Source organism: Pteropus medius, unplaced genomic scaffold (genome assembly GCF_902729225.1).
Source record: "Pteropus medius unplaced genomic scaffold, Ma_sr-lr_union100, whole genome shotgun sequence".
Lineage (NCBI taxonomy): Eukaryota > Metazoa > Chordata > Mammalia > Chiroptera > Pteropodidae > Pteropus > Pteropus medius.
Genome location: NW_024354886.1, coordinates 1,193,488 through 1,206,844, shown reverse-complemented (window position 1 = coordinate 1,206,844; position 13,357 = coordinate 1,193,488). Strand labels below are relative to the sequence as shown.

Below are 13,357 nucleotides of genomic sequence, written 5' to 3'. Positions count from 1 at the left end.
TGTCTGAGGGGCCTCTCTGAAATAAAAGGTCTGGTTAGTGGTTCTGAATTAGGGTGTTGATTTCAGCTGTGATGTGGGAAGCCAGTTTCTTTGTACTAACGTAGACTATGGTGGTTACTAAAAGGTTATATTCCCTAAAGGCTGTTTGTAAGGTTATTTGTAAAAATAATGGGCTTAACATAAATTAAATATATAATCTTTAGATGAATTTCCAGTGAATAGGAGTCTGTAAATTCTTTGAATTCTTCAAATCAGGCATATTCATCTCCTCTTTGTTAATATACATTTCATCAGGTTTTACCTAAATTTTTTAATATAATTTGAATATCTATTGAGACAGGAACCACCTCTTCTCACCATAGCAATGGTGGATAAAATTTTTTTAAAAAAGAGAATATCAAGAAGACTTTGCTAGATTAGATTACAAGACATATTTCTGAAGACCAGAAGTAGGACAGAAATGCAAAATGGTGAGTGGAGCCTAAGTCTCAGCTTGCAGGGCTCTGCGTCCAGAAACAGCAGGGTGATTAAAAGTGTATTAAGCAAGATAAGAGCCTGGCTCACAGTACGAAGCTGCAGGTTGGGGTGAGAGCCCCCATGACCCAATGTGTGAGTGAAAGGGGACTGAGAAAGAAAAAAGTGCTGCCGGATGTTGCGTGGAGCTATGGTTCAAGCTCAGTGAGGAAGAAAAATACAAAGTCAGGCTCTCTCCAGTTGCTAATTCAAGCTACTCACTGACTCTATGACCATATCAACCACAGCCCAATACTGCTGTGGAACATCACTCTAAATTATCATTATTAGAGCTGCTTCTGCATCGAGGGGCTGGAGGGTCTGTCAGAGAGACTGGGATGTGTACAAAGGGACAGAGAGGAAGAGAAAGAAATAAAATGTTTCATTAAAAATGGGCCTGCACACCAAAATGGCAAAATATAGAAAGAAGTCTAATGCTAAAAAAAGACAGCAAAATCAATAGTTGGCACATGAATTCATTGCAGATGAAAGTAATTTCCTGGACATGCAGATAAAGACATTTATTGATGCAGAAGCACAGAGGGTTGAATTAGTCTTACTCTTCTTTATGGCACAGCATCCTCATCAGTCTATATGAATGTGTGTGTGCATTTTTATCCCCATGCCTCATGCCTTCTCCTCTTCCTCCAAAATAAGCCAGCATTCTCATTGGCTTGATACACATGTTTTTATTGTATGTATTCTTACAATTTGTGTTAAAGTTTCTTAAGCTATGAAAGTAATGTTATATTATAGATCCTATTCTGTTTTTTATTTATCAGTGCTATTTTTGACATCTACCCATTTTTCTGCACGTGAATCTAATTTTCAGTTTCTAACTACTATATACATTCCATAGTGCATACCCCAACATTCCATTTTTCTTTCCTTGAATTTAAACAACTAGATTGCCTCCCACTAACACAAACAGTGCTGTGATGATCATCCTTGAACATATGGTCTTATAAGTCTGTGAGAAAATTTCTCTGCTGGGACTCAGCAGTTCTGTACACTTAATTTGAGGTGCTGTTCTCCATAATGACTATGCCAGTCTATGCTTCCAAGACAGATGTTAAAATAAGTATGTTGAAAATATTCAAAGAGATTAATGAAGGCGTAAATTTTCTTTAAGAGGAATACGAAATTATGCAATGAATAAGTATAAATGAAATAAGATAAATGAATAGGAAAGAAATTTTGAAATGAAAATTAGAGTGATCGAAACAAAAAAAGACAATAGAAGGAATAAGGGAATAAAGCAGACTTGACATCTTTTGACCCATTTCCTATTTGCCCCGAGACTATACTTGCCTGTGGTGCTTGTGGCTGCAGCATTTACTCTGAGATAACTTGGAGATTATAATCTTAACCTTACCCGCAAAATTGGCCATGAAATATCTCACTTTTATTATTATTTTTGCATCGTTCTAGTATATAGATAGTCTTTGGAAACAAATGAAATCATTCTATTTATTGTATTCTGTTTTTAGCAGTGGTATTTCCATTTATAAAATATAGTAATTCTCGATCACTAAAAATGTCAAGTCCTAGAAAATGTAGCATTACGATGTGTGATGTTAAATGAATGCTGGCAGCGAGCTGCATTTTTTTTTTTCTAAACAGAAAATGGGTTAAAGGCAAATCAGTGAATTGGAAGATAGTGGAGAAAAACTTGTCCAAACATAGCATAGAAAGCAGAAGAGATAAAAATGGAAAAGAGCAGTTAAAAGTCACAGAGAAGAGATTGAGAGGCTTCATATTCTGTGTAATAGGAGTTCTAGAAGAGGGGACTGGACAATGAGGAAGAAGAGATATTTGAAGAGATAGCAAGTGAGATTTTTCAGAATTGAAGAAAAACATAAGCCCTCGGGTTGAAAGTACACTCTGAGTATTGAGCGGAATAAATTAAAATAAATCCACCCCTAGACATATCAAAGTGAAACCGCAGAGCCACTTATACCAGCTTCCAAGGGACCTGCAACAGACCAACTCAGACAATGGCCCCCACCTCAATGGCATTAGGTGTCAGGAGACAATGAAGGGAAATAACATCATCTTAAATTTTATAGTCAAACTACCATTCACATTTTCTGTTCTGAGGAGGCATATATCACCCACAGAACCCCTCTGCCCCCGAAAGAGCTCAACTGAGAGGCAGCCACACACGAAGGTTAAGTGCATGGACTCTGGAGCCAGACTCCCTGGTTTGCATACCAGCTGGGCCACTTACTCTGTGCACAGTTGGGCAAGTTAAAACTAGAGATAATAAGAGTATCTGCTGTGAGGATTGAATTAGGTCACATATGTAAAGTGCTTAGAAGAGTGCCTGCCATAAGAACTGCATAAGTGTACAAAATCATTATGATCAGCAAAAAGAAAAATAAACACAGAGAAATATGTAGGATAAGAGAAACAATGGTGAGCATAAAAACAAAATATTTAAATAAAAATATTTAACTGTTGACCATAAAATCCCTGCGTGTGTGTGTGTGTGTGTGTATGTGCGTGTGTGTAAAAACTAAAACTTGAAGCAGTAATAGCAAGATGGAGATAAGGGGAGAGAATTCTAACAGGGAGTTAAAACAAGCTATAGCCCTGGATGTGGGTAGAAGGAGGATGTATTTGGGGTATCTACAGATATTGTTATAGTTACTTTTTAATGCAAGAAAAATAAAAGCACATCATATAGCAGCCAAATCAACAGAGGATCAGAAAAAAGATAGGGGTGAGGGTTGTGGGGAGGGAATGCCAAAATTTGAACAATTCGACAGAGCAGAAAAGGAGAAAAGGAAACAAAAGAGACAATGGGCAAAAAGTATATAAGTGATCCTGTTCTTGGTTAGACAAACAATAGCAAGAGCCTTACAAGAACATTTGTGCATCTAACAGTGTGTGTGTGTGTGTGTGTGTGTGTGTGTGTGCATGCACCTGTGTGCATATATGTATGATAGACAAGCATGGAAGCTATGTGAATGGATATCTACAGAGCTGTTATGATGGATTCCCTGAGGGTGGAAGTGGGGTGGAAGATGAATTGGGTAGAAGAGGTAGAACCAAGTAAAAATCATACTTTAATAAGAAAAAAATCATACTTTAATAAGTATCTATAATTTATGGTTTATATAAAAGTATATTTGTATATATTGATAAGAAGAAATGAAAAATTAAAAATCCACTGTAATACATTTTCTTGAGAGGAAAATGTGTTATTATATAGCATGCTGAAGATTATGCTTGGGCATCTGCCACACATGTGATGTCATGTGTCATGTGTGCTGACTGAAAATATTCACCACTCAAGTCTCAGTGACAGCACTGGGGGAAATGACGAGTGTGTTAGCTTAATTGTCAGAGCTCTGTTATTACTCAGGAGTCTGCTGATGAAGAAGGGGTGAGGGTGGAGGATGGAGAGTCAGAGGGATCCCAGAAGAGCAGCAGCAACCCATTGGCCTGGGCTCGAGGGAGGCCTCTGAGAAGACTTCAGCCCTCTCTGGGAGCAGAGGAAGACAGGTCCTTCCCTGGGTTCCCCAAAGAGAAAAGTTCAGTAATGGAGCACTGAGAGAAAGGCCAGGAATAGTCTAAATGCTGGGTAAATGTTTGTAAGCCTTTTCATTCCAAAATGACACTTCAGTTGTCCAGAATTCAAGACTCTTCTTCCAATTAGTATGTCAAACACCATATTTGGTAACATCATTAAGTCACAGAGAGAGGAAAAAGCAGCCCATTCTAAAAAAAAAATCAATAATTTCAAGAAAAGCACATTGTAACTTGCCTTGATTAGCCTCCTGTATTTCCCCTCCCCCGGAATTTTCTCAAGACCACCCATCACCTTGACCCCATCTTGCAGAGGAAGATGTGCCTCATAATTGATGAGCATTTCAGCTCACGATGACAACACCAGACAGCAGTCTGGGCTTTCAAGACAGTTCTTTTCTTATCACTGGGACCGTACATGATGATGACATTTTGGGGAGTACTCTCATTTATAAAAAATGACCAAATTATACCATGTCTTGGAGACTCAACTTCTTTTTCTATGGAATTTTAATTCTGGCTACCCAAGTAATCATCATAATCATACAAGATTAGCACATTCTTTCTGAAGCTTAGGCATTTGGCTATTGTATATGCTTAATTAAGCTAAGGAGATTATTAATATCACTATTCCAGTATGTGATAATATTCCATGAACATATTCAGAGAATTAAATAAATAAGCTCATTTGTCAAAAGCTCGAACAAATGTGGAAGTAGGTAAGCATAGGAAAAATATCAGCTCAGCAACCAGCATGAACTGTTAAGTACCAAATGCCTCAGGGAGCTGAGGGCTCATGGTTGTGTTGGCATCCATCCAAAAGATGTTACTTAGATGCTTGGATGTTCTTACCTCAGCAAGGGAGGGCTATAACCAGCTTCCAAGACTTACCCTGGAGGAATAGCTGTAGATCACAATCCTTTTTTCTATTTGAAAATATGACTCTGGTTGCCAGGGCTTCTCTCTAGGGTGAGAGGAGGGCTCATGTGTGCAGCATGGCCTTGCAGGAAGGAGCCTTGGGTGCACTCAAGGCTCCTCTGCTCCGGTTTTGGGGGTAGGGACAGGTAATTTCCACCCCTTCTCACACTGGAGGCTAGTTTGTACTGGCCCCTTATTGATTATGGAGGTGGATGGCAGGCTTCACTTAAGGGTATGAAATAAACCCCAAGCACTAAGATGTTTGATTTGGCAACATATATATAGTTTTTAGATGGATTGAAACATGAAAACACCGAGATGTACATTGCTCTTTGGTGTAAATAATAAACTCTCTCATGCCAAGATAAAGTTTGATTCTGTTCACTTGATTTTAAATCAGCTAGTGCTTTAAAAAAGTCAAAAGAAAGAAACCTGCCCCGGTTAAGGCTCAATGCTGGTCAAACTGCCAGCTGGCCTGTGAAATAACTGCCTTACGGAGTTGGTTCTTCTTGATGTGAGAACTGTCCTCCGGCTGAAGAGCCTGGAGATTAGGATAAACCTGTCGATGAGTTTGTAAATAAAAGACAAAATCGAATGGAAAGGGTTTTAGCTCTCGGATTCAAAAGTCATTTGTTATGTGCTACATATGCTTGCTGCTTCTTTTGGGTGCTATGGGCCAGGGCTGCCGTCTAATCCTGTCCTCTGTCTCTGTCGCCACCTACTTGTGGAGGGGCGCAGGGGGTTGGGATATATTAGTGCAACTCAAGGGGATCATCCGAGGAAGCCAAAGGGTGCTGCTGAGCTAAAGGATAGGAGCCAGTGGGGACATTAGGAAATCATGGTAGAGGTGGGAAGCCAGAGGGATGTGGCTGGCCTTCTGAGACCACTGAACAGTGATGAAGGCTCACTTGGGAGAAGGGGCAATGGAAAATGCCAGGAGAAATAGCAGAAGCCTGGAGTAGTGGAAAGAGCATGGGCTTTGGGAGCAGGTGCCACTTACTGCCTGTGACCTTGGGCTATTTAACCCCTTTGAACTTTATTTCTTTGTTAAAACAGGATGATAACACCTATCACGGCAAGGTTGCTGCAAGAATTAAAGAAAATGTACACAAAGCACACAGCACAGTGTCTGGCACATTGTAGGTGCATAATAAGTGAGTTAGTGATGGTGGTGGTAGTAGTAAAAATAATTATCATGGGGGAGGGGACTGAATTACAAATAATATTGCATGGAGGACGGAAGAAAGCAAACCCACTGCAATTGTTTCTAAGGCCTTGATTATGTTCATATATGATGTGATATCTGTGTTTTCTCCTATTCTCTTTTCTGAAAGATACATTAACAAGTTATCTTGGGCCCAGTGGACTAAATCAAAGGTGCCCCTATCCCCCCATTGGGGACAGTCACATGTCCTTGCAATAGTCACAACTCAGGGCTTTAAAAAGCAAAGCTTTGGCCCTTTGGCAGTCACTGACTCCAACTACAACTTTTTACAAATGTGAGATCTCTATATACTAAACCTCTGCCTTCCAATCAGTTCCTCACCCTCAAGTTCACCATAACTTTCATTAGTAACAGTGTCTTTCAGATTCCTTTATGTAGTCAAATATGATTGATTTCTGTAATTGGAAGTAAATGACTTTTTAATAAGCTTGCTTGAAATGTTGGTAGTAATTGTCCTGATGACTCCTACCCTTATCCTTTAGTTTTGTTTTCTTCCAGAGAATAGCACTAGAGCCCTTTCTCTTTTGTTTCTGTTATGGCTAATATCATCAAGGAGGAGCGGGGAAGAAGAAAAGAGGCAGAGATAGACTTACTGACCATTTTGCAGAGGTTATTTTTCAGGAGTGACATATTTCAGAGAGAATAGTTTCCTCTCCCTGAACTTGAGATCTGCCTGTGTGAAATGCTAGAATATATATATACATGGCTCCATTTCTGTGCAGATTTCAGTCCCAGTGGGTATAGACTGATTATTTAGGGAGTAAGTGGAGAATAAAGAAACCCAGGGAGTTAGGGCTAGAAAAAGGAGGCAAAGCAGACGGCAAAACGAAAGGGGAGGTTTTTAGAATGAAGCTTTGGAAGAGATGAAGGAAGTTAAAAGCAGAAGTATATACAGCCTGAGAACTACACTTTTTCATTCATCAAAAGAGGCAGCAAGAGGGGAGTGGGGGGACTGGAACATGTGTAAGTAGGGCTGATGGCACAGGTTTTGGTGCTGCGTCTCTGGAGAGTCAACAAGTCCAAGTGATAACATCAGGAAGGCAGTATACACTCAGAGAGAAGAAACAGACCCAAAGAAGGAATTTCATAATATGCAAAGATAAAAATAATTTATAAGCTTCATGTTGAAACTTTAGGGGAGAGAAATCTTGAACGTCTTTCAGCGTCTAAGGAATGGTAAATGAAAGTTAAAGATACAGAACTCATTATGACAAATTGAAGGTGAATTAGACATTATATATTTTTTAGTGTATTGTCTTTAGTGTTTTGTTTTGGTGATATAAAAATATTTGTAGAGGCTTTCATAGATTTACTTGAAAACTCAATCTTGCTTTCTGTGTAAAGACATAATCCTTATGACTTTTCCTGTCTCACAGCGGTGTTGAGGCCCCTCGTGGCTAGGGATGAATGAAAAACTCTACTCCGCAAATCAGAGGGCATTACAGTGTACATCCCAGGGCACAGCAATTGTCGAGAATTCTCATTTCAGCAGAAGCTCCTTTCCTTTCAGTTCATGGAGTACATTGGTCATCAACTGCTCTGGGAGTCTAACAGGTGCCAGGAGGGGAGCAGACCTTCACATTTTTTGAACTTGAGAAGATTAAAAATGTAAGGCTTAGAAGCAACTTCTACCTTCTATGGGAGAGTCTGGATATTATCTTTGAGGCAAACACAGCTCTGCTTGAGATAATCTAATCATTTAATGGATCATTTGAGGTCTGTATATGGAAGGTTAAGCTCCACCATTCTTGGAGAAGCTTGAAAAATGAAATATCCCAAATGCAAGTGCTTCAGGGTAGAATTAGGTGTTCCTTGTTCAGAAACACAGACTGAACTGTGTTCTTGAACCACTAGAGAATTTTTTCCCCTCTAAATTTGAATGTAGATTGTCCTATGCCTAAAGAGTAGTGTTTGTGCTTGGATGGTGTGATAGTTAATTTCATGGGTCAAGTTGGCTGAGGTTGGGTGTCCAGATGTTTGGCCAAACACCAGTCTACATGTTGCTTTTAGATGTGATTAACATCTACATCAGTAGACTTTGAGTAAAGCAGGCTGCCCTCCATATTGTAGATGGCCCTCATCCAATTAGTTGAAGGCCTAAGAGAAAAAATACTGAGGTCCCCTAAGGAAGAAGCAACTCCAGGATGCCTTGAGACTAGAGCTTCAACATCAACTTTTCCCTGGATCCTCAGCTTGCGGACTTGTCCTGAAGAATTTGAACTTGCCAACCTCCACAATCATGAGGAAGTTCCTTAAAATAAGTCTGTCTCTCTTCTTTCTGTTTTCCTTCCTCTCTGTCTCTCTCCATATATACACATATGTGTATGTCTATATGTATATATGTACACACACACACACACACACACACACACACACTATTTTTTCTGTTTCTCTGGAAAGCCCTGCCTAATGCAGGTGGAGTGGGTGTGTGTTCTTGTCCAAGCATTTGCTCTAGCACTTTGGGAGCAGAGGACAGACCATGGGTGGGGTGGATGTGAAGGCCTTAATCTTGTCCTCGCCTTGCATGTGAATGGAGGCTCTCATTCAGGTACTGAATCATTATCATAATAACATGAGAAAGACACTACTGGTATTTAGTGAGCTGTGCCTGGTCCTGCACAGCAAAGAATGGCCTGTTTTCAACAGGCCAGTGGCATTTCTATTGAGAAACACTGCATTTGAGGAAAAACATGAAAAAGAGATGGTTGCCGAAGACTGAACAGCCTAGAGTTTGGGAAAATAAAGTGCAGTGAACTCTTTGGGAGGACTATGAAACAAGACAATGACCTGAAGAGAGTGAATATGTAAAGACACAGTTGGGCCTGGAGGCCAAAGCACATTGCTGCTTGGAGGGCCTAGCAGAGGGGATGTGAAGGACCCCAAGAACAAGGCCCCAGAGCCACAGGATCAAGGCCCTTCAAGAGCCCCACTTCCAGAGTAGCTCTGAAGCTACTTTCCTGGGAGCATTTCCATTCTCCCTGAGCTTTTGGGCAAGTCTTGTAAAAGCTGGCCTGGACTGGCTGGATGCAGTAGTCAGGGAAGCAAGGTCCATAAGACTGGAGAAGTGGCCACTACCAATGTCATCATCAGAGGACAACAGCAAACAGCAGCCCTCGCAGCACAGAGGAACATGAGAAAGCCAGGGGGAGGATCCAACAGTGCATACAACAGAGCATTTGAGAGGCAGTCCTTGGAGACCCTCTCAGGAACAGTCTGGGGAATTCGTTTGAGATGAGAGGACTAATTTTTAGAAGTAAAGCCAATAGGGACTTTGGCCATAGTAATTTGGGAATAAAAAGGAGGCACAGCCCTGTTTGTTTGGCTGTCACAGGCTGGTGAGGCCAAGGCTGTCTGAGACTCAATGGGAAAAGTTTCCTCTGGTGCTGTTCCTACTCCAGGAACAAGAATGGGTGGCTATAAGGGCAGGTGAGGGGTGAGAAGGCCGTACAAACTGGAAAAAGACAGCATTTTTTCAAACACAGCCTGGATGATTATATTCCTAACTGATGACAATCCGAACTCACAAACTGCTGAAGAAATGAAATCTGGTTGAATTTGTTCTTTTTCACTCTTCTTAAAAATATCAAAAGCTAATATTTTGCAGACAGCTCTATGCTGGCCACGCTGGCCAGGCCTTGTAGTGTCCAAAATAAACACACCTGATCTAGATTTGGTCAGCACCAGAAGGCCCAAGAAGCGGCCAAGGAATTAACAGAGGAATCCAAGGATTGTTCCTTATTTCAAAAGGCCTCAACTTGAAATAACTCTTGCGTTGGAGGACTTCTGTGAGTATGGCAAGGAGAGGGAGCAGGGCTGTGGGGGAGAAGTTTATGAATCCATGCAGGTTTATATAAAAAGATTTCAATGCTGACCTGTCAGTGGAAACAGATCTGACTCGTTCTTCATGGTGATGAATATTTATAACTTTTCAGAGTCAAGGGTATCAGTGAAGAGTGAAGATGTGTGGCATGCAGTTTCTGGTGAGAACTTTGCTCTGGGCCTTAGGATATTGTCTGCTGGAGACAATATGTTTGGGGTAATGATTTTCTGTACCACAGAATTGCAGAAATCTGTTTTCCACAGATTATGTGTCAGTAGACTAAAGTCAATGATCCTTTGTGGGTTGTTATTTTAACAAGGGGGTATTTAGTGGATTTGGTGGTTTTTACCTGGATCTTAGAAAATCACCAACTATGCAAATACAATGGATGAATGATGGGTGAGCTAAGATCTTGCATATACAGCAAGAAAAGAGCAACTAGTTATGTGGATGGCAAACAGAGTATCCTGAATTCCTAATTGTGTGACATTTTCAGTATGGACAGTGAGAAGCTGTCAAAGGGGCCAGAGGCCTTCCTGCAGTTTCTCAACTCAGTTCTCTCAGATTCTGCCCAAATAATCCAGCTCCAGTTTCCTCTGTCTTCTCTTCACTGTCTGAGTTATGGCGACCCCCTATCTTTCTTAGTATGGTTTCTCCCAGAAGCAGACCCTAGTACAAGTAGTTCCTTTGAGAAGTGATACTTGGACAATTTGATAAGAAATTGTGTAAGGGAGACTGGGAGCGAAGGCAGCCAGTAAAGGAGCCATAGCTCCCACTGTGGGCGACTGGAACTCAATCCCACTGGGGACCTTTGTGGGACAGTGTAGGACACATACCACCGAGTTGTCCTTCCTGGGGGCGAGGGAGGCGGGTATATATATACCAACTTCCAACAGTCATTAGTTGAGGTGGGAGGGGCTGAGGGTGTAAATTCCCTAGAACTAGCTTGCTCTAGGTGCATTTCTTGGATGGCTGGAGAAGGCTCTGAGGAAGAGTGGAAGGTGCTAGCAGATGGACTTGTGCTAGCATGTGCACACATGGTATGCAGAGGAGATAAGAGTAGAACTCTGACAGCATCTGCTCTATCCTTCATTTCTTGTTCTTCATTCTCCTTGTCTTAAAAAGATTACTACCTCCTCAGTTAATATAGTCTCTTACAAACACAGCTAATTCTCTGGCAACCAAGCCAAAAAAAGAGAGGCAGAGGAAATGAAATAGTCTAGCCAGTCCATTGCCTGATTTCTTATAGGCCTGGCTGGTATTTTGGGGGCTAGGTTTATTTTTTGGCTTAGCAGATGGTAATAACTATAGCAGCTCCTAGTTTTCTACTGACCATATTTTAATAGAAACCAGATTGCCCAGACCTTGGCTCACATTCCAAATGCTGGGGTGAGCTACTCTCTCTTGCTGCCTCAGTTTCTCTTTTTGGGGGTGTCACGTTGGAAGTGAAGCTCTGACATCAGAAACTCCTTAACTCTTTTTTATGGAGATCAGCTTTCATTTGGTGAAGTGGAAAGGCGACCACGTGTTGATATGATGGCAAACGCTACTTCAACCAACCCTGGCAGAAGTGGGCACCATCTGGGGCACAAAAGACTCAAGCTGTTTCAATGACTTATCTTAGAACAATGCAGACATACATCCTCCTTAGCCTGGGTCTTTTGGCCTGTTTTCCTCACTCTGTACTATGTCCGGCAGAACCTTGCAGCTGTTTATGAAATCGGGAAAAGGCATTGGTGGCTTGGGGAAGCTTGATGAAACACTGCTTTGTGGAGAGAGACTGAAAAATAAGCAAACTATCTGAAGTGGGACAGAGATCAGGAGATCTCCTGAGGCATGTTTAAGAAACCCACAGATTTTGCTAGGTTGACCGTAGAAGAGGAAATTGTATTATAGATGATTATCTCTGAAGCAATGTTCCCAAATCTTCTACAGGACACTTATTTGTGGTAACCTACTATTCTACCAACAAGGCCTGGCTGAGAAGCCCTCGCTGTCTGGTTTATTAGGGGGCTCTGCAGAGTAACTGCAGGGCCTAACCCCGCAAGTCTCCTTTGTCTTACTTCTCTACGAGTTTATAAGTATTCTGAGGCGGAGACTCTCTCCTAGGGATTTGTGTTCCACATCCAGGGCCTTGAACTTAATAAATGCACAATAATTGCCAAATGACTACATCATAAGACCTGGAGTTTCCGCCAGAATTCTTGATCATAAAAGACTTCAATTTCCTACTCTCTCACTCTTGATGGCCCTGCCCAAACTAAGGAAAAACTGTGGTAAAGGCTCCTACTGTGTTGAGTCTGAAATAATTCACCAAGTCTGTAAGCTTAACACACACACAATTGTCTAAGGTACCCTCTCTAGAGAAATTAAAACAAAATTCTGTCTTCTATATGAGATTCATTCCAAAATTATAGATGAAGTATGTTGTTTAATATTCCTTCCTGTCTTCTTTCTTTGGTGGACTCATAGTTTTATTTTTTAATATCATTTTTACTTATTAAATTAACATTCAGTATAATTGACTTGGTTGTGCATGTGTGTGCATGCACATACATGGGGAGTTCTATGAGATTTAACAGAGTGTAGATTTGTGTAACCATCATCACAATCAGGATACCCAAAGGTTCTATTACAAACTCCCTCATCTTGTGCTGTCGGAGTCACACACTCCTCCACCCCTGCTCACCAACACTGCAGTTTTTGTCTTTTTCAGAATATAATATAAATGGTATCAGGTTGAGTATGGTTTCATGAGACTGGCTTTTTCCACTCACTACAATGCCTTTGAGGTTTTGTTGTATGCATCAGCAGCTTGTTCTTTTTGTTTTTGAGTAGTAGTCTATTGTATGTATTTCAGTCTATCCATTCACTCATTGAAGGACTTTTTTCGTTTTGATTGAGCTATAAAACGATTTGATGTTTTTGGCAGTGCATGTTTTTTATCCTGGGCTAAATGGCTGGTTATGCCTGATATATCTATGTTTAACTTTCTCAGAAACTGCAAAGTTGTTTTCTAAGTATCTGCACCATTTTTCATTCTCGCTAGCAATATATAAATTCTAGGTGCCCCACATCCTTGCCAGCACTTGGTATTTTTTTAAATTTGAAGCTACTTTAATTGGGATGTGGTGATAGCTCATCATTGTTTTAATTTACATTTCTCTAATGGCTAATGCTGTTAAATATCTTTGCAGATACTCATTTGCTACTGTACATCCTCTTTGGTGAAGTTTTTGATCACAGACACTTTAGCTACCCACCACCCCATCTTTTGTACTCTCTAATCTGTTCCATTGACTTACATGTCTATCTTTTTTGCCAATATCTACACTGTCCAGCAGCTC

The 13,357-nt window shown here is 40.8% G+C and overlaps 1 protein-coding gene and 1 long non-coding RNA gene across 14 annotated transcripts in view; one reads left to right on the top strand and one right to left on the bottom strand.

The window, feature by feature from the left end:
- The window catches only part of KIF6 (kinesin family member 6), a 369,244-nt gene that overhangs the window by 48,339 nt on the left and 307,548 nt on the right, over positions 1-13,357 (bottom strand). The gene's annotated exons all lie outside the window — the stretch shown is intronic.
- LOC120597708 (uncharacterized) overlaps positions 10,014-13,357 on the top strand; it is a 61,776-nt gene continuing 58,432 nt past the window's right edge. For all 3 annotated transcript variants that reach the window (XR_005651444.1, XR_005651443.1, XR_005651445.1), the window contains exon 1: positions 10,014-10,170. This is a non-coding gene — a long non-coding RNA (uncharacterized LOC120597708). The remainder of the gene's footprint in view (positions 10,171-13,357) is intronic.